Consider the following 25,213-nt stretch of genomic DNA (forward strand, 5'->3'; position numbering starts at 1 on the left):
GCCGTGTTAGGGGGCCCCTGCAGTGCCCATGCCAGTGGCATGGGCACTGCAGGGGCCCCCAGGGGCCCCACGACACCCGTTACCACCATCCTGTTCCTGGCGGTGAAAACCGCCAGGAACAGGATGGCGGTAAGGGGGTCGGAATCCCCATGGCGGCGCTGCAAGCTGCGCCGCCGTGGAGGATTCCCTGGGGCAGCGGGAAACCGGCGGGACACCGCCGGTTTCCCGTTTCTGACCGCGGCTGTACCGCCGTGGTCAGAATGCCCATGGAAGCACCGCCAGCCTGTTGGCGGTGCTTCCGCGGTCGTTGGCTCTGGCGGTCGGTGACCGCCAGGGTCAGAATGACCCCCACAGTCCCTTGGATGCGTCAAAAAACAAAGATGATGCGGGCTGCAAAGGAGGCGATCCATCGGAAAAGCAATCGACGCGTCAATTAGTTTCACGCTGGACAGGCAATTCATTAATTCTTTTCCCGCCTAGGTGGCAATGTGTTGATTGTTTCCCTGCCGGACTAGTGATGCATCGTTTCCTGGTTGCGGACCAGCATCGATGTGAAGAAATAACATCCAGGGATGATGTGTGGAAAATCCAGGCGCACGGCAATGATGAATCCGTGCTGAGCTGGAGATGCGTAGATTACACCTGCGCTGCATCGATTTTTCAGTCGCGGTGCAGGTGCTGCACTGATCTTTCTGCCGCAACGGCTTTGCTTTCACTCAGGTTACCAGCTTCCACTTTTAAGGGCCCTGGGACTAGATTTGGCACCACTTAGCAAGTCAGGCCTCTCAGCAGAAGAGCCCAGGCACTGGCAGATGAAGTCTTTGATGTCCCTTAGACTTCACAACAGGAGGCAAGCTCAGTTCAAGCCCTTGGAGAACCTTGGAAAGCAGGATGTAGAAAGCAAAGTTCTTTCACTCCCACAACAGAAGCAGTACAAAACTGCACAGACAAACACTGCAGTAGGAGGTCTGAGACAGATGTATGGGCCTACTCATGTGGGTGGCACAATTAGTGCTCCAGGCACACTACTACCATTTAATTTACAGGACCTGGACACACAACGTGCTCTTTAATAGGAACTTACCAGTAAATCAGAAATGTCAGTAATGGAGAAACTAATCACCAATTCAATTTAGACTGAAAGCACTTGCACTTTAGCACTAGTCAGAAGTGATAAAGTGCCCAGAGACCTAAAGGCAACAAAAGCAAAATTCAGCATAGGATCAAAAACAGGACGTCAGAAGCAAAACGTACAGGGGAAACCACGCCAAGAGCTGACAGGTCTAACAAGGTTTATGTTCGGGTTCTGCTTATTTTGAAGTGGGCTCTTCTAATTTTCGTCTTCCTTCATGAAACAGGTCTGGCAAAGCGGGCACAACTCTGAAGTTAATTGTTCACAACATAATTCAGAGGTAACACATGGATGTCAGCCACAGAGATATATGTATCACTGTGGCTGACTCTCAGCAGAAGAGCCCAGGCACTGGCAGATGAAGTCTTTGATGTCCCTTAGACTTCACAACAGGAGGCAAGCTCAGTTCAAGCCCTTGGAGAACCTTTGAAAGCAGGATGTAGAAAGCAAAGTCCAGTCCTTTCACTCTCACAACAGAAGCAGCAGGCCAGCACAACAAAGCAACAGGCAGAATGTCAGTTCCTCCTACAGCATCCAGCTGTTATTCCTGTCAGAATGCCCTCACTCCAGAAGTGTTCTGAAGTTGTGGAGTCAGCAGTCCAATACGTATACTCATTCCTGTCTTTGAAGAAGGCAAACTTCAAAGGAAAGTCTTTGTAGTGCACAAGACCCTTCCTCTTCCTTCCCCTGCCCCAGCCACACTCTAGGGGGTTGTAGACTGTATTGTGTGAAGTCAGGCACAGCCCTTTCAAGTGCAGGTGTCAGCTCATCCCTCCCATTCTAGCCTAGGAAGATTCATTAGTATATAAAGGACACAACTGAGCTCCCTTTGTGTCACTGTCCAGAATGAATTCACAAATAGCCCAACTGTCACTCAGACCCAGATGTGTCATCAGCAGCTAGGCAGAGGCACAGAATGGTTAAGCAAGAAAATGCCCTCTTTCTAAAAGTGGCATTTTCAAACTTACAATCTAAAAAACAACTTTACTAAAAGATGTATTTTTAAATTGTGAGTTCAGTGACCCCAAACTCCATATCTCTATTTGCTCCAAATGGGAAACTGCACTTAAAAGATATTTCAAGGCAATCCTCATGTTGCCCTCTGGGGGAGATAGGCCTTACAATAGTGAAAAACAAATTTAGCAGTATTTCACTATCAGGACATGTAAAACACACCAGTACATGTATTTTTTATATACACTGCACCCTGCCCATGGGGCTGCCTTGGGCCTACCCTAGGGGTGACCTACATGTAGTAAAATGGGAGGTTTGGGCCTGCAAATGGGTACACTTGCCAGGTCGAACTGGCAGTACAAAACGGCACAGACAGACACTGCAGTAGGAGGTCTGAGACAGGTGTATGGGCCTACTCGGGTGGGTGGCACAATTAGTGCTCTAGGCCCACTAGTACCATTTCATTTACAGGACCTGGGCACACAAAGTGCTCTTTACTAGGGACTTACCAGTAAATCAGAAATGTCAATCATGGAGAAACTAATCACCAATTCAATTTAGACAGAAAGCACTTGCACTTTAGCACTGGTCAGAAGTGATAAAGTGCCCAGAGACCTAAAGCCAACAAAAGCAAAATTCAGCATAGGATCAAAAACAGGACGTCAGAAGCAAAAAGTACAGGGGAAACCACGCCAAGAGCTGACAGGTCTAACAAGGTTTATGTTGGGGTTCTGCTTCTTTTGAAGTGGGCTCTTCTAATTTTCATCTTTCTTCGTGAAAGAGGTCTGGCACAGCGGGTACAACTCTGAAGCTAATTGTTGACAACATAATTCAGAGGTAACACATGGATGTCAGCCACAGTGATATATGTATAAAATGGTTCATCCCAGAGCCCCAGTCCTACTTTTTATGATTTTCTTGGGTTGTGTGAAGGTCTCTCCCCTGTGATCTATCACTGAACCAAAGAACAGCTTTTTGTGATGCAAAGGGAGTCCCTTCCTTCCCTGTAGTTGTCCCCACCCCGCTCACAGGAATGCAGCTATACACAAATCTGTCTGGGGGGATTTCTCTCCTCCTCATGTCTTCACCAGGCAGGCCTGACCTTCCCAAAATGGAACCCAGGGTCCTCCATACAAAGTATCCTTGCAGGTACAGTCACTCAGTGTACATTCACAGCACACTGTACGTCCAGCACCGTTACCCCTATGCATGGCATCTTTAAATGTAGATATGAATTCAGTACACATATTCAACTTGCACGCACTGTTCAGCACTGAAGCCTTTCTAGCTTTATAGGGTGCATTATTCAGAAACACGCACACTCACTATGTGCACACTGCACAACACTTTGACCTTCATATATTGTACTTCACGTGGGCACACAAAAATCCAGCACATGCAGTCCCTGCGCACGCACTGTACAGCACTTCTTCTCTCATGTAATGTATTCCTCTCAGGCATACACAGAACCAGCACATGTACTAGCCACACATCTACTGTACATTACTGCTCCATCCTTACTCTGTACCCTTCCCAGGCACAAATACAGGTAACTCAGAATTAGTACTCCTGGACTGTGCAGCATTCCGTATCTACCTGATGTAGACCAATGGTGAGCTAAGCACACAGCAGCTGAACTTTAAAAAAAAGGTGAGTGGGGCTGTAGGCCTGTGACACAGGGTAAAAAGGTCCTGTTCACTACTACAGATCACTACACAGTGTGGTGCTACCATCGTGCTTGTGTTGCTTAACTCCTGGTGAAGCCTTCCACCACTATGAGGGTAATGCTTTGGGTGCCCCTCCCAGTCTAACAAGACCACAATCTGTAAGACAGGCCTATGTCAAGGTGCACACGTATGATTTACGTTTACCCATGACAAAAATCAGCATTAGGGATCCAGACAACGGTACAGTTGGGCACTCAGGGCACGGGTATATGTCTTTTACCACACAACTAACTTTTCCATCCCAACACGTGTCACGTGTCATGTACCACACATAGTGCCACAGAGTAGCAGACTCTTTGCATAGGTAACATGTCAACTTCCAGTTACTGATTGCTGGACTCTTGTAATAACATGGTGCTAATGAGGTGGAACCTTTACCTGGCAGTATTGATGTGTGTTAAAATGACAATATAGTGTAATATTGCACAAAACTAGGTGCAGTATGCCATTTAATTTCCCTTACCTTAAATCATAATTTTGTTAATCCTGCCACATATTTTTGCCATCCATTGCCGCCCAGTTATAATGGCCTGCTGAACAAGGGTGTTAATTAATACAGCCAGTAAATATCAACCCAAGGTAGGGTATTTACAAAGTGCAAGAACTAAGTCCTATTCCAAGTTTGCAAGGTAGGATAAGATATTAGATGCCGAATCGGTGTTTACCACACCGATTACCACCTATTCTATCTTTTTCCGGCCATTTTACCCTAGGCAAATTTCTCCAGGTCTTTCCCGGTGAGATCTGTCTGGAGAACATTGCAGAGGGGCAATTATCAGCACTGAACTCGGTAATCAAATCCGTGCACTCTCATTTGTGCACAAAATAGGATTTACCCCCGACATATAAAGTCAACACGCGTGATATTTTTGACTCACTGTTCTGATTGCAATCTGATTGCTACACGTCAGCTTTCACTGAAACAAACAAATAAATACTTGTCCCACTGATCGAGATTTGGACCTTATTTTAAAAACATTATGGATTAAAGTAAAAATCGGTTAAATACATTTATTATAATAATTTCTTTATCACGCAGTTTTTCTTTAGTAAGACATGCAAATAGTATTTGTCACCATTGCCTGATGCACTTAATTTACCCACCTAAAAAGAATGGAGGGCTCAGTTCACCTTGCTGAGATGTCACCTCCTGAGCAGCAGCTCACAGCAGAGGCCAATAGCGAGCATTTCATACACACTAAGCCATCTTTCCTGCTGCTAAAAAAACAATTAATATGAACCCATCATGAAAGAAATTAATTTTACATTACAAAGACAATTATAACAAAAACCTTTATGGCGAATTCTAGAATGAAGAAGACACCTGACAACAATCCTAGGCTAAAGTGTAACCTTAATTGTAATGTTTGTAAAAATATTATCTTACACGCTAACTCTAAACGCAAGTCTAATGCAACACTTACTCTAACTAGAGCCCTGAACCCAAATCCAACAACAACCTTAAAATAACACTTTAATCCTTAACCCTCACACTAGCTCCCACTTTTACCCTAACCACAAACATAACATAGCCCTAACCCTAAATGTTAGCCTACACTAAAATAATGATTATCCTAACTCTTCCAACAATCTCACACCATGACAAAGGTAACCCTTACAATACAGTGCTTGAATCACTGACAAGCAAACCATGCCACAATCCTAACTCTTCTCCCAATCTCAATCTACAACAAAAGCTAGCCTTTACAACACAGTGCTCTAAATCCTGTCAATGACATCAGGCTACCATCCTCCTACTTCTTTCACCACTCTCACTCTACGATATAATACAGCTGTTTGACCTAGCCCTCGGTACAGGGTCACCCCCAAACGTTTTGGCTTTTCTCTTTCTGTTTTGCTGAATTTGTGCCACCCTCTTAAGTAGCACTTTAAAGATATGTCTCAGGCCTGCCACTGCAGTCTTTATGTACCATTTTAAAACTGTCATTTCGACCTAGACAAATAAACCTTTTGCCAGGACTAAATCTTCCTTTTTATTAAAGATACGTCACCCCTACAGTAGATCCTAAAACCCTCACAAGGCTGTCTTGACTCCCCAGGAGTCCCACAGGAACCCACAGAACTGTCCTCTAATAATTTATCCGTATTAAGTACTCCACTCCTTCCCCGACTAGCTCTCCCATGGTATGTGACACTCATTACATCAAATCATCACCATCAACTTTTGAATTGGAGTTCAAATTCATGAACTTACAAAAAATTGTTTGAGCTTTTCAAACTACAATCTAACAGGCAACCAAACCCTTTCTGTGTGGGGTCACAACCAAACTGGCAGGAGTTTGCCCCCTTCTTCACAGAAAAGACAAGAAATATTGAAAATGATTTGCGCTCAGCTAGGGAGCACCTACCTGACACACCTCATATCAGCAGCGCTCCGCTCCTGATTGGTGTGCCATCAGGCTGCTCAGTGCACACCACCAAAACAATGCGTCATGGAACATATTCAAAACCTTTAATGAAAACGCCATTCTCAAAATCCTTACAACACTAAAACCCTCAAACCCTTTTAGTGACCCTCTTCCAGTGAATATCTTCAGTGAGATCAAAATGTCCTTAGTCCCTCTTTGGACCAAGATTATTAACGCATCACTACTTCAAACATCAATCACCAACTGCCTTAAAGCAACTTCTGACCAATCACCAATATTCCGTTACTGGCGAAGCTCCTCGAGAAATGTGTTCATGTACAACTATGCAACCACATAGTACATTCCAACATCCTAGACCAATTTCAATCCGGTGTTCTTCAGGGCCACAACACTGAATTGCCTCTAACACACATAGTGGATGATGCTCTAAAAATGATAGATAAGAGTGAATCTTGTCTTCTAATCCTCATCGACGTCTCATCAGCCTTTGATAAGGTAAAACATGGAAACCTACTAGAACTACTTGAACTCAGAATGGGTCTATCTGGTGCCATCCTTAACTGGTTCACCTCTTTTCTCCACAACATAACTCAATGATTCAGGGTAAATACGTCCTTATTAAACTCCACACTGGTCACATTAGGGGTCCCACAAGGGTCCACGCTTTCACCCACTCTTTTCAATCTTTTCATGGAACCTCTGTTGAATTGATCTAACACACACTATCATATGTACGTTGATGACACCCAATTGTACCTGAAAATATCTTCTCCTGAAGATATTGGATCTCTCAACACAACCTTACAAAAAACTCAAAACTGGGTAACTTATAACCGCCTCAACCCTAACACTCTTAAAACAGAATTCCTCTTATTCACCCCACCCAATCACTCCCTCGACATCGCAGAATGGCTGAAACAACTAACAGCTCTTAACTGCGTAGCTCACATTATCAATTCAACAAAATCTATGGGAATAACACTTGACAAGAACTTAAACATGCAGGAGCACATTAGTGCTGCCACCAAAGAAGCAAACTTCCACATGAATAGCTTAAGAACAATAAAACCCTTCCTACCACCTGATGACCTCAAGTCAGCTGTTCTTGCCCTAGTGATCCCTAGGCTGGAGTATGGATGTGCAGCCCTCAGTGCCCTTCCCAGATCTAAGCTGGCACCAATAAGGGCCTCCTTTAACTCTGCTGATAGGCTCATCACCAGAACTAAAAGAAACAATCACATCACGCCTGATCTAAATCTCTAAAATGGCTTTCATATGAATCGAGGATTCATTAAAAAACATGCCTGCCTGACCCACAAAGCTCTACATTTTGACACCCTGAGATACTTTGCACAAAACCTGAGTTATCTGGTGGCTTGAGGGTGTCAAGAGGCACTGGTTCTTTACTGCTGAAACCACCTAAATTCCATAAAAAGAAAACAAATAACCATGCTTTTTCAGGTATTGCTCCAAGAATCTGGAACACCCTACCCCCGGAAATAAGAATGAACCCCTCAATAGCCCCTTTTAAGAAAGTAGTGAAAATGATTCTGATGAATACATTTTTGTTGTAAATGTCATGATTCCTACTCGTTTGGGCTTGGAGATGGTTTTCTTTGTAGATTCGGTTTTCACCCTGTTTTGGGTCTTGTTTATGTCTTTTTTATAACACCTGTATGCTGAACATGTTTAAAGCGATCTGATACTTGCATGAGTCACGTTCACGCTATATAAAACATTTAAATAAATAAATAAATACATTTCAACAGTTGGATGCATACTTTTAAGTTTTAAATGTCCTGGCAGTGAACATTTTTCAAATTCATTTTTCACTATTGCAAGGCGTATGCCTCCCATAAGATAACATTTGGTTACCTTATTGCATATAATAATTATATCCTTTCTTTGGGAGCAGGTAGGAATATAATGTTTGGGTTCCAAAGAATTGTAATATAAAACTCTCTTTAATGGTAAAGTTGAATTTTAAGTCTCAGTTCTGAAAATGACACTTTTAGAAAATTGGCATTTTCTTGTCCTAACCATTTGGTGCCTACAGCCCGTTTTCTGAGTTACATGACTAGGTGTAGTTGGCAGTTGACCTTTGTGTATTCCTCTCAGACAGCCACACAATAGTGGAATGGGCGTTGGCAGGATGGGCCATCCAAGGCAGGATGGTGGGCAGAGCTGTGCACAGTCCTACTTGCACTTCAAAGACACTGACACAGCTCACACATAAAGACCTCTACACTAACTTACTGGGACTGCAGACAGACTCGGACCAAGGTAGAAAATTCCAAATACATCTTTGGTGGGGAACACCCCAGAAGCTTCTCCCATTTCAAAGTGACAACCATCCGCAACGTTTTCCCTTCTCCTCATTGCCCACTCCACCATGAATGGAACTCTTCACTCTGGACTTTAGAAGGTAACTTTTTCAACTGGACTAACCTGGTCCCTGTATCCGTCCCTCACTCCATTGTGGTCAGCCTGAACCTGTGACTTTTTTCCGGTCTCACACAACCAGATACAACAAGTGGTGCTTTATACTTTTAGGTGCTATACTCACCGAAAACTTTGAAATTGCATATTTTGGGTTCTACTGATTAGATTTTTGTTGTTTTGGTGTCAAAAAAATATATTAAATTTTATTCTATTTTTCCAAATTGGTGTGGAATTTTTCTTGTGTTGTGTTGTAACTTTTTTGCTGTGTGACTGCTGCATAAATACTTTACACATTGCCTGCTTTTGTGCCAAGCAATGAGAGTATTAAGCACAGGTCGACATAGTGACATTTGTGGTTCACCCTGACAACAATTGTGTCTGTTGTTTGAGAAGGGCTCACACTCTCCGGAACAAACAGGCCAATTTTTCACACTATCCCTTACAAAACTGTGCTCAAATCACTAACAATGAAACCATATAAAGATCCTAGCTCTTCAATCAGTCTCATCCTGTGACAAACAGTAGCCCTTACAATACAAAGTTCAAGTCATTGATAATTAAAAATGCGTGTTTTCAGTTTTTAATGGATTTTCTTTATTAATAACATGAAAAATCTTTATTTTCACTTTTCTTTACAAATCAAAATGTTTTTCTTCCTTAATAATAGTTTCTTCATTTTAATATTTTGGTGATTTTAATATCCCAAGGCTATTAGATTGAAGAGGATTATAGAATGTACATAATTATTGAGATGTATATTCTTTACAGCAGGATGTTCCGTCTACCCATAAGGCTTACTTCCTTGTCACATCTTTGAAACCCATTCCTTTAGCATGATACAGCTATAGTGCAATTTAACTTTCATTTACCTCAATGTGTTTGGTTACCTTAGGCAACCTGAGCCCATCAAAACTCTCTGAGGGAAAATTCATGATTATCCCTCAGCAAGTCTTGTTATCATTTTCTATGGTCATGTGTGTACATCACTGGCCTATTAACTCTAAAATGCTCTTGAAGCACCAGACCGTTTATTTCTCCTATGCATGGGTTTAAAAATTCCACCTGGTTTTTACGTGAGTTGCATAAGAATGGACACTGTCTACTACCAATATACTACTATACTTTTTTAGCTTCTTATTTGCGCCATTTTATGACGCAAAAGCGTCGCAAATGTACAAAATACAATTATATTTTGTACGTTTGTGGCGCTTTTGCGTCAAAAAATGATGCAAATGGGGCGCTAAAAAAGTATAAATATGGCTAGTGCTTCAGACTCATGTTTCTTCCGCACAACAGTCTCTGCACGTCATAAAGAAGTTTTAGTCAGAAAACCAAAAGGGTTCTTTTTCAGAAGAAATAATTTCATCTTAAGTGTAGTGTAGGTCGCCATTTCAAACTACACCAAACGTGAGTGAAACAGAGTTCCATGTAAGAGCGCGCCAGTTTTGGTGCAGATCATGCAAACACTTCCATTGATGTAAAGAGGATTACGAATCAGGTTTTGCAGTGCACATCCACAAAACCGCTAAACTAATGTTCACCAAACATTCGTGCTGCTTTGGCTTGGCTGCCATCCAGTACCCTTTCTTGGTTTGGGAAAATCCATCAAGCTACTGTGGAGGAATAAGCCAAAATGTGAGAGCCCAGTGCTCAGGGTCGAGTATATGTTTGTCACATTGCCTGACACTGACATAACGTTCTGAGAGGAAAAATAATAAAAGAAAGAAAGATAGAAGAAAAAATAAATAAAAGGAATCAGGGCCACAGCATAGCTGATGCTGCCTTCACAAGAGGGCCGTTAAGGTATTTTTTGCCATGCAAAACCCTAACTACATTCCATCTGCTGCCTAAAGTCTATTCATGAGTCTCTCATCCCATTTCCTGGTTATGGGAGTACATATCTAAGCAATCTTCTGCTCAACAAATGTAGTTATTCACTTTGAATAGAGCGCTATGTGTCTCCTGGCGGTTTCAGAGAGCCAGACGAAATATAGAAAGGAGCATTCTGGTCCAATCAGCACTACCCAGGTGATACATGGATTAATTCCATACATGCTCGAACTGTTCACTTTCTTGAAAAGACTGTAGTTTAGTTCCACCTCAAGGCTTGGGCTCAGTGAGTTCCACAGTCGGGTGTTACCGTGGCAAAAACAAACCTAAAACCCATGAAATTTCTCACTTGTGGTCCGTCACACAAACCATAACGTGTACTCCCACCATGAAAATCCTAACTCATCCTCAAATGGTTTCTTTTTAAACTCACAATATTTATACCAGTAAACAACTTTACATAACATAACACATGCTTATTTTTGTTTTACTTTAACTATAGTGATATCAATGATAAGATAAAAGTTAAGGGGATATGTAATGTCACCAGTGGTTTAACATCATGTGTAAGGTCAGTAGCCATCCTTTTTTGAGATACGTTATAGTGTTCATGGTGGGGAAACATTATGGTTTGTGTCTTTGACCATAACTGGTGAATTTCAGGGGTTTTTAGGTTTTGATTTGGAATACGTTATAGTGTTCATGGTGGGGAAACATGATGGTTTGTGTCTTTGACCATAATTGGTGAATTTCAGGGGTTTTTAGGTTTTGATTTGGAAGCACAGCATCACTTTAACTGTATTTTGTAGTGAATTTCAGTGTTTTTCCAAATGGGTATGTTACAAGCGTCGCATTATCTGAATCATAGCTTTATTTTTTTACTGTGATTATTTTTCAGATAATTTCTGGAGTTATTTAAAAGGCACATTATCAGTTGGAGTCAGGGCCACCATCTGTTCTCACCACACATGGTCTTTGGCTGTGACCCTGTGTTCAACCTCTCTGCGCTGAAGGGTGGTGGATTAATTTATCCACCCAATAGTCCCAGCTACTGCACACAGTTCAGGTACTGCGCTTGCTTCTCCATGCGTACCTATAGTTCGAAGAAAGGCCAAGCCTGTGGCCTCACCCTGCACTCTATTCCCCTCTAGTCTGCAGATTGACTGAAAATTATAAAAATGGGAAAATGTTGCCCATTCCAAAATTCAAAATGGCGACTGCATGCTCTCACTTCTTTTAAGAGTTCAGGAGTTTACCATTCACTAAATTTGTTTTTCTACATTTTTTAAGCAATTTTCCCATGGCTCTGTGTATTTGTCTACACTCCTGTGTGGCCTAGAACTGGGTATCGTGTCTCTCCTTTTTCTTTCTTATAATTATTTCCACCGCACATTATTTGCTATTTTCTGTATTTCAGTGTGTGAATGCTAAGACTGTGGAATACAAAAAACCTTTAAGCCCTTCATCAGTCAATCACATTTCATTAAAAGTTCAGACGATTGACTAAATCCATTAGTTTCCAGATCCCTGTTTTCATGCCTCACAAACTACTGAACTGATTTAAATAAGCCACAAATAGAATGCTTTCTGTCAGAGGCTCTAGTTTTATGCCAGGTTTGGTGTAAATGCCTTCAGCGGTGTTTGCTAAAGCAGACAGCTAAATTTGCTATAGAAGCTAAAATGGAAAATCATATTTTGACCTCACCACCTTTGAAATGCCTTTCCTAATCAATAGGTGAAGGAAAAAAGTACTTCAAATGATAATCTTTATACTAAACCAGATTCCTGTAAATAGCATGTAACAGAAAACACAACAATGCAAAAGTCTCCAACTGTTTTACCGTTTACAGATCAAAGAGATGATGATTGTGAGACAAACTTGTCATGTAACAGTCATGTCAAACCAGTGTGCGGTTTATCACAGGAAACCCATGCAAACGATTTTCAAATTTGTGCCCCTTGTGTCAGTGCTTAATTTGTAAATAAAAACGTCCCAGTGCTCAAAGCCCTACTCGCAAACATGCCGCTGCTGCAATTAAATGTGGGAACACGGAATACTGATGTAATCTTGAAGCCATGTCGGGCCTCTTCAAACCACCGAAAGCCACTCCCTGCCTCCTAATCTCACTTTTGCAGCTTTCTGCTCTCTCCCATTGTGACGCTTTTTCGTTTTTCTCTTCCTCTGTCTTTCCCACGTGTCTTTTGTTCGCAGCAAATGCTTGACACAGAACACTAAGCGCCGGCCCTCAAAAATAAGTGCCGGTTCTCCGCACCGGAAACAACAAGCACAAATTAAGCACTGCCTTGTGTCTGATGTTATAAGCTAAATGTCTGGTTTACCCTGCACTAAATTATGGTAAGGCTCCATGGAAGAAGGTCCTGTAGCAACCTTCTTCATCACACACTGTAGCAGGAAATTCAAATTGTTACAAATAACCAATTTTAGCCTAATGACAGTGTCATGTCAAAAGACATGGAGTGGATTAGCACTTACCTCTCTGTGTGCAATTACCCCGTCACTCCCCGTAGAGGTGGATGAGCCACTGAAAGCTCGACCCAGGCTCGAACAAGGCTCAAGCCTGATAAACAGCTCTGGCTGAGTTGTGGTGCTTTTGGAACCTCAAGCCCAAAACTAGCAGAGCTTTCACTGGAGGCGTTGCTGCCTATTGACTACAGCTGACACCCATGTAAAATGGTTGGGCTAAGTTAGAATTCTGGTCTTGCTATGCATCCTGTGACTCCCGGCAAGTCTCCTTGTGCCAAAAAAACAAAAAGTCTAACATAACCTGTGTTTGTTACGAAGTGCTCTTATGCCCTTAAGCAAGGTTCATGCTATGTAAAAGTACCCCAGATATTCTGCACATCACACGTATTCTAATCTTATCCTTCAGGGCAGAGCAATAATTAACCTTTGATGTCAGAAACAGATACCTATCTGGTAGATGAATTGCACAGCATAAAACAGGAAAATCTGAGGTTAATCTTGGCTTCCCTGTTTGACAAAAATGTGTGATCCTAAGCAAATAATTTAGTTCAGGTTGTGTATTGCACAAAAATCCCTTGTGTTTAATTTAATACCCTATAACGTTCCATAATAGGAATCATAACATAACCAGTGTTTAATTCTAGCCGGTGGTGGCTGCTAGGGCCCACTGGCTCTAGGTTTGGGGACCAGCACTTATTTTTCCTCATCAGACATTTACAGAGACCAAGAGAAACCAAACAAGTGCGAAAGAAGAAGGAAGAGGAAGACGGAAAAACACTGCAAAGGGAGAAAGCAGAAACATGCAAGGGTGAGATAAAAGGGCAGGGAGTGTCTGGTAGCGGATAACAGTTTAACCAAAGATGCAGCCTTCGTATTTGTCATGTGGCTTTTTAACAGCACAAGCCAGGCTTCTGAGCAGAGTTTTAGGCACCGGCACTCCAACTTTTACAAGTCAAACACGGTCCATGACAACTGACTTACCTCTTAGTGCACTAACAGCATTGTCATCAGGGCAGAGATGTTTCTCAGTTCATGTTTGAAAATTCTTACTTTCAATAAAAGCAAATAAACTGATGTGCTGAGGTGAAATACTTCATGTTAAATAAATATACCTTTTTAAATTTTGAAGACACCTTATTAAATTCTAACATGGCCTTTGTTGCATAATTTTCTGCAGCATTTTTACAGATCGGCTCATGGATAGGTTCTTCGACTGAGCCGACCCTGAGCGTTTCGGTTTTGTTAATTTGCAGGCTCACCCACCTCTAGCTCCGCTTTGTAATGTTAAGGGGAAGCCGATCGGGGCCTAATGACAAGCCAATGGCATATGATTTTATCGCACAATTGGCCAGTGATGTCACTGTGCATACGACGTATGACGTCTGCACGCCCGGAAGATTGGTGCAGTTCCCCAACGTTATAAAAGGTGTATTTGCGATGAAAGGTAAAGTGAGAAATAGAGGGCTTTATCGTCAGAGGATCCAGCCATTTATAGCTGATGCTACTGTAGGGCCACGTACCCCAGTACTATCACCAGATGGGCGAGAGAGCTGGGCTGTATCCGGCAACGTGGGACTCCTCTTCAGGTGTGCTGAGTGGGCCTCACTGCGACTCCTGTGCCTGTGAGTTGTCTGTGGAGGCCGCATCCTCGTCTTATGACTCCTTACTGCTGAGGGTCACCTTGGACTTCCCTCCGTGGGTTGAGTCCGCCTGGACCTTCCTGGTCCTCAGCAGCTCTGCAACTCTTTATCTGCAAGTTTTGCCTTTGCCAAGTGTGCAGGCTGCTACAAAAAATCTTTCCCCAAAAGTGGTATTGTATGGAACAATCCTGATGGGTGGTATTTAGTGAAATAATGTTGTTCTCCAAAAGAAGTTTTGAGTCAGGAGAGCCATTTATCACCAATGATGTCAAACTAAACAATCCAGATAGATTGGTGGCCTATCTAGGGAGTTAATTATTTCCTCTAAAAAGAGTTATTTTCGGAAAGAAGAATGCCTGCAAAAATAGATGAGATTTGGAAGGACTTCAGAATAAACAAACGCGTGCAGAAAGAATTGTGCCAACTGATGCTAAGTAAGTGGGCTTCCATGTCTGTGTCCTGATGAAACCAAGGGATGCATCACTCAGATTAGTGATGTGTGACCGGAGTCTGTACACCCATCTCCATTACTCACTGTTTGTTTCTTGTTCCTCTGGCCTGTCTGGTCCACCAATGCCTGCGACATTATCCATTTACATCATCCTCTAGTCTCTTTTCCAGAAAGCGATGTGTCATACAGTGCAATGGCCTTCTGGGTTCAGATTTTCACTTTCCTCGGGGTCATAGCTATATTGTGCATACTACAAGGGCAAAGGGTCATATATATATATCTATGTATATATATATATATATTTATATATATTAAATCAAATATTACAGGGATGTTAGGTTCTGAATTTACTCGTTCAAAACCATAGAAATTCAGCAGTTGTAGTTAGAGTTCCTTCATGTAACTATAACTCATGAACTGAAGTAACTATAACTTGTGCCCTTGCCATGCACAGCTTTTTCCTCAAAAATTTCACTGCTAATGTTTCATTTATTTATAGTTTTAAGTACATTATACAAGTTGTCATGATTGCTGTAATATCTGGGGTAATTAGCAGTGCATGGCTCATGCACCCACTCAGACCCACTCATAGACTCCCTCACCCACTTTCAGACACACTCACTCATGCACCCACTCACAAACCAACTCAGACCCTCTTCACCCACTCACAGACCCACTCAGACACTGACACAACACTCATAGACCCACTCAGATCCTCATGCACCCACCCACAAACCACCCAGGCCCTCATGCACCCACTTTCACACCCAGAAAGACACTCTCACACCCAGAGACACCCTCTCACACCTATTCTCACATGAAGAGAGACAGACTGTTCGGCTGTGCATGGTGTGGGGTTGGGTGGTTAGGGGTGTTGGCTGCAGGGTTACCAGTGGGCGCAAGGTTATTTCAAGTAACTATAACTCGCGCCCTAAGGTAACTATAACTCGCACCTTCACCATGCACAACTAATTACTCCGCATAATATGTTATTGATGACATCTACTTTGGCTTCTTTGATATTATCACTGCAACAGTTGCGATAAAATTATTGATAAGGAAACTGTGCATGGCAAAGGCACGATTTATAGTTACCTTAGGGCGTGAGTTATAGTTAGTTGAAATAACTCTAACTATAACTGCTGAATTTCTGTGGTTTTGAACAATTCAATTCATAATCTAACTAGAACGTCCCTGTAACCTTTGTTTTATATATATATATATATATATATATATATATATATATATATATATATATATATATGTATATATATATATATATATATATATATACACACACACACACACATATATATATATATATATATATATATATATATATATATATATATATATATATATATATATATGATCTTCTGTCTTTCAATTTGTGTGTATGAAGTTTTCATGAGTATCTTTCATTGACATTGTGAGTGCATACACTGTATCTGCCACATAGGCACTGGAACAGCCAGATTAAATGCTCTGTTAGTATACTGACCTCACCTGGACCACCATCTGTTCATGAGAGAACATACAGCTGAGGTGGCGAGTGCATGCAATTTCCAACTTTTCCTACTCTTCTTAGAGACTCCATTGAGAATTATTGTTCTATCCAGGAAGGGCTATTCTGGTTCAGTTTGCTTAAGTCTACCTTCCCACAGAGTTGGAACACTCCAGCACCCCACCGTTGACTTAACAATGCTAGTTGTGAGTAAACTGTAAGATGAAATCTCTCTTACCCCCTCACCCATTTTGCATTGAAGTCAAATGGCACAGTCTAACACTGGGCTCCTTTGCAAATTGTAAAGTGCCATCCCACCTGTGTAGTGATTTCTATGCAATGCCTCCACCCAGTTTCAATAAAGTTCTGTTCATTGGTTGTAGGAAAGTGCCCCTTTTTGACAGGGTCAACCCCATTTTTTGCCTGGCATTCAATGCAATTTTGACCAACAGTGCTCTGGGATCCTGCTGACCAGGTCCCCAGTGCCAGATCTCTTTTCCTAAAACTGGTCAATTGTTTCCCAATTGGCAATATCATTGCCCCACCTATAAGTACCTAGTAAATGGTACCCCTGGTACCTAGGGCATGGCTACCAAAGGAGGGTCCCCAAGGGCTGCAGCATGTATTGTGCCACCCTCAGGGACCCCTCACCTAGCACAGGTAGACTGCTATTGCACACTGTGTGACTTGGTGCTGTTAAAAGACACAGCACTCCGCCTGTGTGCCATCTCCCTTAACACTGTGTGCAATATATGTAAGTCACCCCTACAGCAGGCCTTCCAGCCCTAAGGCAGTGTGCATTACACTGCCTGCTATGTCTTTGTCAGTTCTTGGACATAGGGGGTCATTCTGACCCTGGCGGTAAAAACCGCCAGGGCCAACGACCGCGGGAGCACCGCCAACAGGCTGGCGGTGCTCCCATGGGCATTCTGACCGCGGCGGTACAGCCGCGGTCAGAAACGGAAAACCGGCGGTGTACTGCCGGTTTCCCGTTGCCCTGGGGAATCCTCCATGGCGGCACAGCTTGCTGCGCCGCCATGGGGATTCCGAGCCCCATACCGCCATCCTGTTCCTGGCGGTTTTGGCCGCCAGGAAGAGAATGGTGGTATGGGGTGTCGTGGGGCCCCTGGGGGCCCCTGCAGTGCCCATGCCAATGGCATGGGCACTGCAGGGGCCCCCGTAACAGGGCCCCACAAAGATTTTCAGTGTCTGCCATGCAGACACTGAAAATCGCGACGGGTGCAACTGCACCCGTCGCACCCCTTCCACTCCGCCGGCTCCATTCGGAGCCGGCATCCTCATGGAAGGGTGTTTCCCGCTGGGCTGGCGGGCGGCCTTCTGGCGGTCGCCCGCCAGCCCAGCGGGAAACCCAGAATACCCGCGGCGGTCTTTTGACTGCGCAGCGGTATTCTGGCGGGCCCCGCCAGGCCGCCGGCTACCGCCGCCGGCCAGGGTCGGAATGAGGCCCATAGTGTATGAAAAGGAAAGCCATTTTAAGTACATGTGCTGGACACTGGTTTCCCAGCTACATGATGGCTTCACTGAAACTAAGGATGTTTGGCATCAAACGTCTCATATTAATAAACCCTCACTGATGCCAGTGATGAATTTCTTAATACATGCACCAAGTGCGCACATTAGAGGCGTCCCCTTGGTAACCTACCAACTACCCATGTGGGGACTGACTAGTTTTAGCCAGCCTGCCACCACCAGGCGCAAACCTGATCTCCTAAGATGAGAGCCTTTGCTCTTGGGCAGTCAACCACAAAAACTGCTCTGGGAGAGGTGTTTACACACCCCACCCTACATGAAGACCAGCCAACCTCCATTCCAAGTCAGGGGGCTTCAAAGAAGCCCACCGCCATTGGTAAGCAGATCTCGCTTCACTCACAGGAGAGATGCTGGCCCCTCCTGCTCGAGGGCCCATTTACACCTGGACAGGTGGGAAATTTAGGGAGGTGTTTCTACCCCTTAGGTCAATCTCACCCCTAAGGTGAGCTGCCTAATATGGACACAACTTTGTTGGCAGACTTTGGAACTCTGGGACAGGGTTTTACCAACTTCCCACTGGAAGTTGTCAAATAGGGGGTGTAGTGACCCCAGGGGTAAGTAGCTCATTGGCTTCTACCCTACACTCCCCGAAAACTCCCTAAACGCAGTATTTAGGGGATCCCCTGGCACCTAGAAATCAAATTCCTGCTGACGTACAAGGAAAAAGGGCACCCAACAGCCACAAAAGCAAAGCCTGAGGAAGAAGCACCCACTTGGCCCGACTCTGCCAGTCTGTCTGCTGTTGGCACCGATTTGCACCAAAGTCAACTTGTCCAGCAAGCTGCTTGGCCTCCGAAATCCTGTGAGGCCTGCCTGCCTTCAACAAAGACCCAGGAACTCCAGTGCAGCAGCAGAGCTCTCCCTGTATCCTTCAGACAATTGCAAGGACTCCAAACCACAGACACAGGAAAGCCCCACTGCACCCATGCTGCTTAGCCCGAGTTGAAGTGGGCCAGCGGTGCCAACGTGGCCCCCCAGCCCTCCTTGGACTTGCACAGTGTGGACTCACTGACTCCGCCTGCAGCCTCTGCACACAGGCCCCTTCAACCACAAGTGCTCCGGTGGAGAAAACCAGATGCCTCAGGACACCCCTGACCTGTTGCCTCTGGCCTGTAGAGAAGAGCACTGAAGGTGTCCCCATTTACCCAAAATTGGGACCCACTTGTTGATTCCCCCACTGGATCCCCAGTCTTCAACTGCAGCATCTTTTCAACCTGACCAATTCCCATAGACTAACACTGGGCACCCAACGCCGTAATACACCTCTGCACCCGGCCATCCCAGTGCTGCCCAGTGTGACCTGTTGGTGTGGTCTTGACCCTTCCCCAATACCTATGTTAAGTCCAGGAGATTGGTCCCGTAAGTTGCTGTACTATACATGAATGCAGCACTTGTTTTTCTCTCAATAGGATAACATTGCAGCTTTTCAGAAACTGTAAAGATTTTTCTTGCAAACCATACCTACCTGATCATATTGATTCTGGTACCAAAACATATATATAAAGATACTTGCTATTTTTGTAAATTGGTGTGGATCTCCTTCTTCAGTCTTGTGTCTCATGTATTAACTGTGTGTGTTTTTGCAGATATCTACGACTCCTCTCTGATAAGCATAAGGCTGCTCAACCAGCCTACCCCCTAAATAGAGCACATTGAGATTTCTAGAGCAAGCCCCTGTCAATTAGTAAGGGAGCCCCTGGACTCTTTCCACAATATATCTCATTTTGATATATTATTTACAGAGCGAGCTTCCTACGTTGGTCGCCTGTTATCTTGTCAAAGAATATGTCTTTGAAGTAAACTCCTGGGATATGATCAAACAGATGGTGATTGGCTCTGGGGCTCAAAACCTCTTGGGGTCCTCAAAAATTGATTTAAACTTTTGGCAGTTAAAGAGACGGCGGTTTTTGTATGCTTGGTGGTTATACAAAGTTCTCTAATCTGCCAGTGTCTCCATTCCATAATTTAACTTGAGTTGGGGAGCACAATGAATTCAGATGGGCTGCCCACAGCTAAGACCTGTCTAAGCAACTAAGAAGTCTTATGGAAACCAGGTGCAACAAATGGCCATAAAATGGTCTTGATGTTAAAGGAATAATTCAATTGATAACCTTTAACTCAGCATGGAATATAGAAAATACCTACACCCTCAATGACATTTGTTGCTGGGTGGCCAAGAACCTTTGAGTGGGATAGTCCTGAAGACAAAGGAGCATTTAGGTTGTATTTGAGGATTTTTAAATCAATATGTAGGCATGAACACATGTGTAGCAACTCTGAAAGGCCTAACCTATTTTCTCTACTTCCTAACATATGCCCCAAACGTCCCATAGGAAGAAGAACCATCACCAACATAGTTCAGCTGACTTCATTATTGAGTTCTCCCATCTAACACTAGGCAACAACATTCTGCATCACTGTTCAGGATTCAAATCCAGGATAAATTGTCTGTATATTCAGTAGTTGATATCTTGCTGCAGGTTCTATAAAATAAGATGAAGCCAATTTATAAAAAACATAGTTGCTCAAGCAGAGTGGCCTGGTGCTGCCCTAGTCCATATACCACTCACAATCAGTCAAACAGGAAAAGGTGGGTCACCCTGGATCAAACAAGGAGAGATTGGAAGCTTGTTCCATGCTTTTCCAACCAGCACCAAAAACAGAACTTCCTCCTGATCTGACCAGGTGAAAGTTAGGAATCATAAAAAGCAGAGGTGTGGTAGAACAAAGAATTCTAGAAGGAGTGCAGTGGAAGATTCTCCTTATCAAATAACTAGGACTCCAAATGTAGAAGTCACAATGGACGAAGGTTAGAGCTTTAAACAGAATCCTTATTTTGATGGGTTACCGAAGCGGTTCCCTCAAATGGGTGTAAACTAGATAAGCCCAAAATAAGCTGGATCTGCTGTGTTTTGGACTGTCTGCATTTTTCTGATCTTACATCTGTACTAAAAAAAGAAAACATATAAATCATTTTAATACAAATAAATAATACTCAAATAACTAATATCTATCAAAAGAAATGGTATGCAGCTATATTACATATAGATAGGGCGTCTGGTTTTATCTCATTTATCTATTTGACTTTTCTGTCTGTATTCATCCATATTTATTTTTTGCTCTTTTTATCTGTAATTATCAATTTTTAATTTGTGTTTAATGTATAAATGAAGCTGCTGTCAATATATTTCCACATTTATTTAACTGATAAATTTATACTCACATTTGAATGCCCTATGGGATGTAGCAGAACACATTACATTACAGTCACCCAAAAACATTTGAATTCTAAACCTTGTAAACAGCTACTTACTTACTTAAGCTCAATTAGGAACTCTTTTTACTTTTGGTTAACTCCCCTACCTGTCACTTGGCATACCTACTAACCTGGCATTCGTGATTCACAGTAGTGAGACTTATACAAAGAAGATCTATTTTCTGAATTTTTCCATATTTAAAAATGAACACAGATAGAAAACAGATAGTTTTCTACCTGTATTTATCTGTTTAATTTAATAAAGTGGGAGCCCTAAATATAAACAATATATATTAGACAACAATATTAAAAAATACATTATTAAATGCATATAAAACAGTTTTCTAACTTTCGACATTAAGGCCCTTATTACGAGTCTGGCGGTCCTGGGACCTCCAGACTCATGGTGGCGGTGGGACCGTCACCAAATCAGCGGTCCAGCCTCCACATTATGACCGTGGCAGAGCTGCCACAGTCTGACCGACAGCACCACCAGGCTGCTGCCAGTTGACAGCCTGGGCTTAATCCGCCAGGGCAGAGCTGCCCTGGGGAGTACGAGTCCCCTCTCTGCCGGCTTTTGCTTGGCGGTTCCACTACCATGCAAGGGCTGGCGGAGACGGGATGCAGGGGGCCCCGTAGGCGCCCCTGCACTGCCCATGCACTTGGCAGTGCAGGGGCCCCCATGGGGAGAGCAGGGGCCACCAGGGACAGCCCCGTCATGCTTTTCACTGCTTGAGTTGCAGGCAGTGAAATGCTCAACAGGTGCATTTGCACCTGACACACAACAACATTGCCGCTGGCTCGATTACCAGCCGGTGTCAATGTTGTGGCCTGTTTCCCGCTGGGCCAGCGGGAAACTCGTAATATGGCCAGCGGGCTGAAAACCGGAGTGGTGGTTTTCCAACACAAAGAGTCCTGCTCAAAGGGAGCCCAGGAAAGCACACACCCCTGGAAGAAGGGAGTAGAGGGCCTACCAGGTTCGACCTCACCAAGAATGATGTGAAACTACTTGAGACAGCACCTTGAAAGTGCTAAGTGGTGGCTCCCACTGTGGAACTAAGAAGTGCTTCCCATTTCCTTTCCTTTTGTTCCCTTTTCCTCCAGCAATGCTTGCTCCACCAGTGTGACCCTTACACTAAAAAACCTAAAGTTATGGTGTTGGAATACAGGAGACATTGCCATCTCTGAGGCTGCACATTGCCTCTATGCCCCTGGTTTCTGCTGCTGAACCTGACAATCGGTTCCCAACCTGTGGTCCGCAGACCCAAAAGGGTCCGTGACACATTCCCAGGCGGTCCGCAGGCCTGGGTAGACTGGAAGGCACTAGTGCTGCTGGGGCCTCTTGACCGGAAAATATGCATGTTTTCACATTTATTACTTCATTTCTGCAGGAGCTTTAAAAACACTGAAAAGTTACTGTACATCCAGCAGCTTTCGGGCAAAAATAAAAGCGTCAAGATAACTCTGGTGATTAATGTACCTGCTGGAGAGCAAGTTTTGTCTCGTGGCAGTTTGGACACATCTAAGGTAGCGCAGATGGCTAGTATGCCTGCTGCAAAGAATGTGTGTCATGCAAAGAACAGTATTTTATGTGCATAGAACAGTGGGTTACTCCTTTTGTCACAGAGATTCTTTTGTTACTGCACAGTGCATAAATTACAATAGTAATTTAACACAATGAGCTATGAACTGTCATCAAAAAGCTGCATGCAAAATGCATGGCACAAACGAGAAAATTATGTTTTTTTCCCAGTCTTTCATAATTTTTATGCTGCTAAAAAAAGGTTTGCTTGCGTAGAACTACATCCTTATTATTAAAGTCAATGCTAACCACTGTGCTATGATCAGAATCCTGAATTTGTGCTTCTCCAGACCAAGCACTCTTAGAAAATGCCTACCACTGTGGATGACATGTGAATACTGCACCTTGTAATCTGCTGTAAAGTGCTCCCACACCTTACACTGGCATGAAAGGTGATATAAAAATCAATTAAACACATGTGACAGAGAGGCTATGGAGAGATGAGGTCCTTATGGTTTTACTTCCTTTCCCCGCCACATATTCATATGAAAAAAGCTTTCTCAGATCTTATGTACCTGGGAAATAAAAACAGAAATCGTTTGGGAAATGTAGAATCTGACTTGAGGATTCAGCTTTCCTAAATGAAACCAAACATTGAAAAGTTAGTTGCTGAAATGCTGAGCCAACCTCACCATTAGCATTTTTTAATTTTTGCATATTTTTTTCAATATAAAATAATTATATCTTTAGTAATTTGAGTATTTGTTTGGTGTGTAGTTCTTTGTGTATTTTTTGTGAATTACTGTTTCAATGTTTGAAATTAAATTCATACAAATTGCTGGGGGTTCCCTGGGTTCCAGCAGTGATTCAGTGGGGGTCCTCAGGAGTCAAAAGGTTGGGAACCACTGGCCTAGGCAAAGGCAGTAGCTCTAACCCTTGTCTAACAGTGATCACCCAGTCAAAGGATTACACCCAGGAGAAAATGAGGACTTTGAGTGCCATTGCATGCCATTGCCTCTCTCATAGGCTGACACCAGGCAGATAGGACAACACATGCTTCATTGTTTTCTAAGTGTGTAGCTTTCCCTTGCCTCTTGGGGGTCACATCTTCATAAAAGGTATATCTGGACCAGTGGTTCCCAACCTTTTGACTTCTGTGGACCTCCATTTTGTCAGCGCTGGAACCTGGGACCCCCAATGAATCATTATTGGAATCCAGAGACCCACCCCAATGAGTTATCACTGAAAGCTGGGGACCTAATCTGTTAATATTATTACATTTTCTAAGCAGTCATGGACCCCCTGAGGAGGTTTTGCGGACCCCCAGGCGTCCCCCTGATCTAGACACTTGTATTTTTCTTTTTGATGCCTTCTTTTCACTGCACACAATTCGTGTTGTGTAATAAAAGTGATATTTGTTTAATTTGTTTGATTGAACATTCATATAAGTGAGGGCATGCAGATGAAAACATGCCAGTGGGCTATGGAGATGTGGACATGCAGTGAGACTCTGACAGCAAAGGCACTGTTGAGGACATGCAGGTGAAGGCATGTGAGGGCCTCTAGGAAAAGTGAGGAGGTGTAGGTAAGAATATACAGGCGAGGACATGCAAGTGAGGAGACACAGGTGAAGGCATGTAGGCAGTGCTTACTTTGTGCTGGTTCTTGCAGGTGATTGGCATCTGCACTCATTTCTGGGGACCAGGACTTTTTCATCATCAGACTTCGAATAGAGCAATTATAAGAATGACAAAGAGGGAGATACAAAGGAAACAGTGGCAAAGGCAGAAAGTAAGAAAGAAAAAGAACCTGCAAGAGTGAGATAAAGAGACGGGAAATGCATGGTGGTGACAGAAAGAGGCATAGGGTGTAACAAAGCCTCGGCAGAATTAGCATTTGGCTGTGGTCTTCTGTGCTTATTTTTGTTTAAATATTAGTCACTCCATCAAGTTGAGGATTCAAAGGTAGTAGACATAGGTGAGCCGGTGAGGACATGTAGGTGAGGAAATGGAGGTGAGGAATACTGAAGCATCCATCAACAAAATGGTGAATGCATTCTAGCACTTGTGTTTCCATTCACCAGTGATAATTGGAAGGTCTATATTTCAGAAATTGGATTATGTAGAAAAAATAATCAATCCATGGTAAGAATGAAGCATGCTGTAAAGCCACAAAGGGGGTTATTACAACTTTGGAGGAGGTGTTAATCCGTCCCAAAAGTGACGGTAAAGTGATGGATATACCACCAGCCGTATTACGAGTCCATTATATCCTATGGAACTCGCAATACGGCTGGTGGTATATCTGTCACTTTACCGTCACTTTTGGG

General features: G+C 43.3%; 1 protein-coding gene across 1 annotated transcript in view; it reads right to left on the reverse strand.

The window, feature by feature from the left end:
- Positions 1-13,076, reverse strand: part of LOC138301903 (peptide YY-A-like) — a 95,242-nt gene extending 82,166 nt beyond the window's left edge. Inside the window, exon 1 of the mRNA XM_069242379.1 lies at positions 12,970-13,076. The gene's annotated coding sequence lies outside the window, so the exon portion shown is untranslated. The remainder of the gene's footprint in view (positions 1-12,969) is intronic.
- Between the last annotated feature and the right edge of the window lie 12,137 nt (positions 13,077-25,213).

The sequence above is a fragment of the Pleurodeles waltl genome, chromosome 6 (assembly GCF_031143425.1).
Source record: "Pleurodeles waltl isolate 20211129_DDA chromosome 6, aPleWal1.hap1.20221129, whole genome shotgun sequence".
NCBI lineage: Eukaryota > Metazoa > Chordata > Amphibia > Caudata > Salamandridae > Pleurodeles > Pleurodeles waltl.